Source organism: Athene noctua, chromosome 2 (assembly GCF_965140245.1).
Source record: "Athene noctua chromosome 2, bAthNoc1.hap1.1, whole genome shotgun sequence".
NCBI classification, from domain to species: Eukaryota; Metazoa; Chordata; class Aves; order Strigiformes; family Strigidae; genus Athene; species Athene noctua.
This window is the reverse complement of record NC_134038.1, coordinates 36,292,541-36,300,350: the sequence shown is the minus strand read 5'-3', so window position 1 is coordinate 36,300,350 and position 7,810 is coordinate 36,292,541.

Sequence of the window (7,810 nt, the reverse complement as noted above, 5' to 3'; positions counted from 1 at the left end):
CCATTGTGCTATACCATAAACTGCTATTTCACTAGATTCCCCAATTTCTTTGGGGAAATCTAGCGCAAAAAAGCAATTTATGTGGAAAAAAACTAATTTATTAGAAATACCTTTCTTCTCAGATACAGTCAAGTACATTACCATAAATATGTTTTACAAATATGGTTCTCTGAGTATAGACCACCCTTATTACTGCCCATGGATTGAAACCTGGGGTTTGCCTGCACAATACTGCTTCTCCAGTTCTAACAGTTCTGCATTAATACGGTGTGAAAAACCTATATATAGAATGCTTTTGTTAAAATCAGATTATACTAATTCTATATGAAGTGCTTTAATGAAAAATGTTTAATGGCTGAAATACTATAAGACTGCAGTTAGAGTGCAGGTGCAAAAATGATATTCTACACTCCCTGGAGAGCAAACTTGTACATACTGTGAAATATCAATTAAAGTTTATAGTTGCCTGTACCGGTTAAATGTCTTTTTCATGGGAAATTTTCATCTTCTCTTATGAACCAATCACTTGGGTTAAAATGTGCATTGAATTATGTGGGCATTTTGAGTTATTAAGGAATAGATTTGTTTTACAAGCAAGCTGTAAGCATTCTTTGCAGTTTTTATGAGGTCATCTACATGACTTTTAAATGGCGCTCTTGGCCAACCTCGATTCTCAGATCAGTTCATTAATTCACACAGCTGTCTTTAAAAACTACAAGAATAATATATACTGGAGTCTGGAAGAAGGAGGTGGATTTTGAGGCTGTATTTCAATCAAGGGGGCTGTTGACATCATAAACTACGAGAGGACAGCCTAAGCTGTTTTGTGAACAGCAGCAGCAAGCTCAAGATTGAAATACAGCCTGCTTAATTGCTTTCTTTTAGAATACATGGAGAAAGGATGCAAAATTTCACTGTCAAGTGAGCACACCTCCTAGGAAGAGGACATAACGCAACATTCAGTGTTGGCAGAGGTCATCCCAATAAAATCTTATGTTCTGTGGTATATGCTAGGGCAGTCAGCCACTCACATGTTTCTGGATCTGAATGGGGAAGACCTGGATTTAATTTCTGATTCTGCCACACTTCCTGGGTGATTTTGGACAGGTGTCTTTATCTCCCTGTGCTTTTATTCCACATTTTCTATTTTTAAATAGTACATCTTTTTTCCTTTCTTACCTACTTTTTTTCTATCTTACCTTGTTAATTTAAAAAGTTTTGTGCCGTAGTCTGTCTGTCAACAGGTTTTCATATCATAGTTAATGCAACCTGTTGAGACCTCAAGATCCTCCTGAAGAGCAAATAAAATCTTAAATATACTGATACAGGAAAAAAACTTTTAGGGGGGATGTTTAAGAGCCTGGGCTGACAAATTTGGATTAAAACTTTCTAGCAGGATCATGCTCTCCCTATTTTTAATATGCCTCTCCACAGTCTGGTAGAGACCAAAAGTCAAAATCTAAGGAATTCTTGCAACTAAGCAGGTGCATAGTGGAAAAGGGACAATCCTTATAGAGCTTCATTCAGAATGGGAAGACTAAAGACAATGAGGATCCATACCAAGATTTTCTCTCTTCACCTTGATTGCAAGCAGAAAGTGGCACAAACGGTAAATACCAAGCTAGCAATTGTGATTCATTTATACTTGGTTCTTCTTTTTTTCTTTTTTTTTTTTAAGTTATTTGAACTAAGTGGAATTGTTAAGAGGTGTGTTTGAGCTGAATCCCCTGAAGCTAATTAATGGATAATATTTAGAATTCACTAAATTCTCTTTTCTGAATGTGCTTGAAGTGAAAGCAGTCATCCTGTAGTACTGGTACCAGGCTTAAACCCTTTCCTTTCTCTGGTTTTCGGGTTAGTCCAAATTGAGAGCTGTTAGCATTTTGTAGCCTACATACAGAACGCAGATGACCTGAGACACCCTTCACCTCAGAAAACGTGCTGTAAGCTCTGTTCTAGCTGCCAGCCTCAGCAGGCAGCTCAAATCCAGAATGCACCCACTGTCAGTATGCTGCAGTATCAGTGAGATCTCTAAAGGTCTACCATGGGAAATAGTTAAATCAGCACCAACAGGACCTTGCACTGATGTTGGCGTATCCATTTGCCAAGTAAATATTTGGATTTCAGTCTTTGGGGTTTCTCTCTTTAAAGCCCTTCAGAGAAGCATTTCTGTAAGAATTACAATTTTTGCCATAGCAGATCTTCTTATAGTCATAATGTAATATAAAACCATAAATGTCAATCAAGTTTGCTTAAAACTACAGTATTTGGAGTCTAAAAAGGATTTTATTACATTTATAGCTAAATAATTTACCGTTGTTCAGAGAAGCCTTTTAATGAAACTCCAGATCAGCAGAGAGACCTGGTGGAATATAAACTGGAATATCTCAGATCAGCTGGAGTATTGAACTGTATAGAGAAACTCAAACCCCACCCAGACTCCCACAACGCTTGAGTCAGGGACAGTCAAGAACAATATCTTAGTGAGTCTGAGTTATTGAATCGGGCACAAAAGAGTCCATCTCCTGACCACAGAGCAAGAGACTTAGGGAGAAAAAAAAGGGAAAAAAAAAAAGTAGGGAAGCTTAGATAGGACAAAGAGAAGAAAGCATCCTTTAAAATTATATGTGGAAAATATCTCTGAACTCATAAAGCAATGTAATTATCTGATTTCTACGTCTGGAACTGGAAAAACACTGGCAGTGACACACTTATCACCCATGGTAGCTGTAAATGCGTGGCACACAGACTATTTACCTTCTATTTGTTCTCTGCTCGGCAGCAGAGAGACTTAAGCAGGAAGAGATGACAGGCAGTGTGTGCTTACTCTGATCTTCCTTCGTGGCAGACCCAGGAGCAGTTTTTCCTGAAGAGGTGTGCCACAGCTATGTGTTGTGATTACTGATAATTGTTTGTCATCCTACTCAGCCTGACCCAGGAAAAAACATGAGGGCAGGAGACAAAGGCAGATCAGATTGCAGTGGGAATTAAGCTGTTTCTGCCATGGAGTGAGAATCATAATGAAGGTTACGGTCAGCAAGCCACTGGTGCATTGTGAAGGTGCAATAAGAGTATCTGTCAGAGGCACTGTCAACCAAGCAGCATGTATGAGATGCTGGAAAATAAATTGTGGAAACTGGCTACTGATCAAATTTATAGACTTTGAGAAAAGAAACAGAATTAATAGAGTCTTTAATTTAAAACATGATGCAGTTAAATACAAATGAAGGAGGAATGTCAGGGATGCTGAACAAAGAGAAGTGGAGCTACTATCCTAAGATTCCAGGATACGACTTTATTAGATAGCCTGAAGAGAATCACTGTAAGAAGATAGCTAGGACTCTATTACTACATCCTATAAGGAAATCAAAATGCACATTAAAATCTATAGAGAGCCCATAAATGACATTGTAACTAGAAATTGACAAAGATCAGATAGTCTGCTTTTTAACTTCAAACAAGGAGGAATAGCATAAACCATCAATAATGACTAAAGAAAGGCCTGAAAAAAAATGCATGATATGTGCTCTGAAGAATATGGAAACTGCTTTATTCCCATTTTTGCTGTATTTCCCATTTTCTCATAGCATCTCAAGGGCTGGAAAGAGCAGAGCATTGCATCCACTGCAGGACCTCAGGAAAGGTGTGATGGTTTGCTGCAGTTGATACTCCTCCCTCCTGCTGCCCATAATTTGAACTCCATAATTTGAATACCAGCCACCTAGTGAGATTATGTTATTTGAAGTATGTCTCCTCCCCTGAAGAATCTTGCTAGGGCTGTCGCTTTTTTTTTTTTTTTTGCCTGTTTTTGCCTTTTTATCCTCCTCTTTATTAGTTAATTATGTGTTTTCTGAGCCTCTCCTGTAAGACAATGCATCTCAGTACCATTAGTAATAGATAATATGTGCAATATACGGGCAGAGTCCTATATTTTGTTTCAAATATTACCACCGAAACATCTTATTTACAGTATCTTTAGTTCACCAGTGAACAACACTGTGCTTTCTCAAGGTTTTGTTTGCCAGTTAGGAGACAACAGGCAAGTCTTCAATGTGTATCACCTCATGTACACAAAAAATATTTGCAAAGGCCTTTAATGTACTTATTTACAGTCTATACATCTACTTTCAAATACTGACCTTTAAAATTGTAACTTTCAGCCTTAAGTCTGCAAGGAACTCATGACAAGTATATGTGTCTAGATGGCCCTTAAAATATCTTTGAAAGTGTCTGGAAAGAGCTATAGGCTCCAGCCGTGCCTCTGGAAACCTCATTACAGTCCCTGACTCATTTAGGGCAAGCAGGCAGGACCTCCATCATCACATAGAGGGTGAAGAAAGCTGGATGGGACATGGGCGATGACATTCCACACATTGCACAACCGGTGCCTTGCAAGGATAAATGGCTTCCCCTTCCAGGACAAATCCCTTTTTCATTTTAAAACAGAATTGCTGCCATTGAATACATTGAAAAAAAAAAAACAACCAAAACCAACAAAACCAAACTCTGGTTACAGGGCTCCTTACTCCTTGACAGTGTTGGCATTTTGTAGAAAAGCAATCACACAGGTCATAAAATATTTTGTGCTGTAGCAGGCCATTTGTATCTGTGAAACAGGGAAGGCTGTGACAGCACACGTGCATCCCTAGACACTCTTTGAAAAGGCTAACCCTTGCTTCTTGTGCTTCTCTACATTTTCTGCTGGGAAAGTGGCTGATATGTGAAAAGACAACAATGATGCAATATGGTTTACTCTTCAAGTCTTTACTTCCATAGCTACTTTGTGCTCCTAAGGTCCCAGGTAATACTTGGCTATGGTTAGCAGTACGGTTACTTTTTCTTTGTGGTCTTTGCTATATTTGGCTGGTAAAAGCCATTAAAAGGAAAGAATAACATGGCTGCCCAGTATTGCTTAACTTGTCTGTGCATTAACTGTTCACAGTCAATGATACCTTCATTGTATAACTCTGCCATATAATGCTCAATCTTCTGGTCTGATAGATGGATCATGATATCCTTGAATATTGTGAGTGATTTAACTGCACAGTTTGCTTTCCCTTTAATTCTCCCAAAGGAATTTATTGTAAGTCCCCTGCACCTTTGAGCCTGCCACGTGCAGCAGTTGAGAAGATGGCACCATTTCCAGTATTACTTTTTCTAGCACTGTTTGCTTCCAGGAACATTTGAAAGTATTAAAGTCACCTGCTCCAGTTTTCTGCCAGTTCCCTTCCAAACTCAGACTGCTTCAGTTATTCCATTTTTCCCACTTATGTACTTTATTTCTAACACTGTATAAAAAGACATGACACAGGAGTTTTGGCAAGGATCCTCTGGGCTTTTCCTCCTTAGGTCATTTCCAGGACATAGTCACGTGAGACTAGCAATGATTTTAAAAGATTCACCCCTGCTGTGGGCATGAATTGGCTACAGCAAGTTCTGTGCTTCACGGCTGCTTTTGCCACTCTCTGCTAGTTAAAAGGATTTCAGGCCATGGGATGAAGTAGACGGTCCTTAGCTGTAGTTACTTCTCCTACGTGACTTCCTCTTCTACTGCCTAGAAGTGAGCAGGAAAAGCAAACGGCAAACGCATTTTTTTGGTAACAGTTGTTCTAGTCTGCAGCTGTGTTTAATTAATTACTTGGGTAACTGAGATGGATAGAAGAGGTTTTGAAAGCTGTTGAGAAGAGAGCTGTCTGCAAGCTAATTATACCATTATAATAATCCCTTGGCATTCCTCAGACTTTTTATCCTCTGACTGAATAATAGTATAGCAAAATATCTAGGGATCCCTTACAGTTTTGAATAAACAGCAAGGAACAGTGGTAAAGCAAAATAGGATCCAGTTAGGAACAGCTAAAAGTCTTTCAACTTGCTCACAGACAAATCACAAAAGATCAGATCCCAGGAAAATACGCAGAGGATTTTCAGAATGTTTCCTGTCCTTCACCCAAAATATTTATTTAAGTTTGCTTTTTTTGTACTTTAGGTAGCTGACATGATTCATTTTAATGAAAATACTTAATACTTATCAGAACCACTTGGGAAAGTTCCTTGTAACAAGCAGCACTGCCAAGAGGGAAAAACAACCAGAACGTCACGTAGCATTTTAGATCAATTTGGGAAGAAAAATGTATATGTGAGTACTGGAATACTAATACCACAGAGCCAAATGAAAGATTTTTTCAAGGACTTAATAGCATAGAGGCGTTTTTTGTCAGAACAAACTTTTATTGTCAAACACCCCAGGTTACACCTGAGAAATTAAACTTGGGGGCAGAAGGGAAACACTGAATACATGCTGAATTGGGAAACCTGTAATAACAACAGGACAAGTTGGGTGATTCTGCCATAAAATGTTGTAAGACAGATTTCTTTTTCTTTGTGTGCAGAACTCCACGTTGCAAACTGCTCATTCAGGAGACACAAAACAGGCATCACACTAGAAAAAGTAAAGAATAAAAATCAAAAAGATCTTCCAATCTGTGGCCTGAAAGTGTTTTTGTTTTAATGTGTTTAGCTCTGCATAAACCCCAGTAAGCTTTCAGTGCATACCTCAATCCTCAATGTAGCTGATTACAAACACACAACACCCAAAGAGGCATAGATCTCCTGCAAACATATCTGAAAATAAGGAGCACATATGCAAGGTGAGTAAAATCAGTGCCAGCCAATGCCTAATGATACCTGTTAGAGCCACTTCTACTAAAGATCTTCTGTTTGCTGAGCTTTCATTCACCCAAAAAATATGATACGATGTGATGTTTCGTTAATATCAAGCTATATCTCAGTTTAAGCACCATGATTTTTAATCTTGCTACATACAAAAATATGTTAGCTCAGCATGTTCTCTAGAGCATGGCAGGTTTAAATATTAATGGAATTATTAATTCAGACTTTAAGACACAACAGTAAAATTACTAGAAATGACACCTCAGCTGCTGTGCCTCCAAGCATGGAAGTAACTCTAGAGTATCAAAACGAAGAATCACAATACTGTAATGCAGTCACACAATGCTGGTTCAAATGGACATGTCCAAAGCTGTTGTATTTTCAGCTTTCACATGGATAGTCCTGATAATATTGCAGGTGCAATAGACTTTTTCACTAGGGACACCTATTTTCAGATCTGGGTATGCAGCAGCTACTACTTTGATAATGTGTCAGCTGCAGACACTGTAGGTAAGCATGGAAGTATATCTTTGTGGAATAAGTGTGTGTATGGGCAGGCAGAAAGGAGCCATTAGTGTCATGCTTTGACATCCTCTGCAGAGACAACCTGGAGATTTTATTTGGCTGCAGACTGCAGAGAATTTTCTGCAATACTTCAGGGTTCTGCATATCTATCAAAGACAACATTTTTCCAAGCTAAAGTTATGCCTGATGCTTTAATTTAGGGCATGTCACTAATAATCTGGATAAAAGGGAGTATCCCAACACCCATCATCAACAAAAAGGTCCTTAAAGCAGCTGTTGCAATGAAAGAATTTCAAAATCCAGTTGGCAATTTTCTCATGTCTTGGTAAACCCCATTGAGTGGTAGGGTGAGCTTGACAGTATTTATTTCCCTTCTCTGACCCTCAGCTTTCTTGCAAAGGCACAGGGCAGTGGTTTTGAAGGGTTTCTCAGTGAGCACTGTCAACACCTGAAGTCCTGGAGATGTAACTCCATCCCACCAGAATAGTGTGTGCTCCCAGCCTGGTCCCATGGTGTTCTCTGAAGGTGACTTACAACTGTCATCTGAAGTGCCCTAATGGAGGTATCCCCTGCCTGCACAGACATGGATTTCTAGAGCTGCTTTCCATCTCTTGAT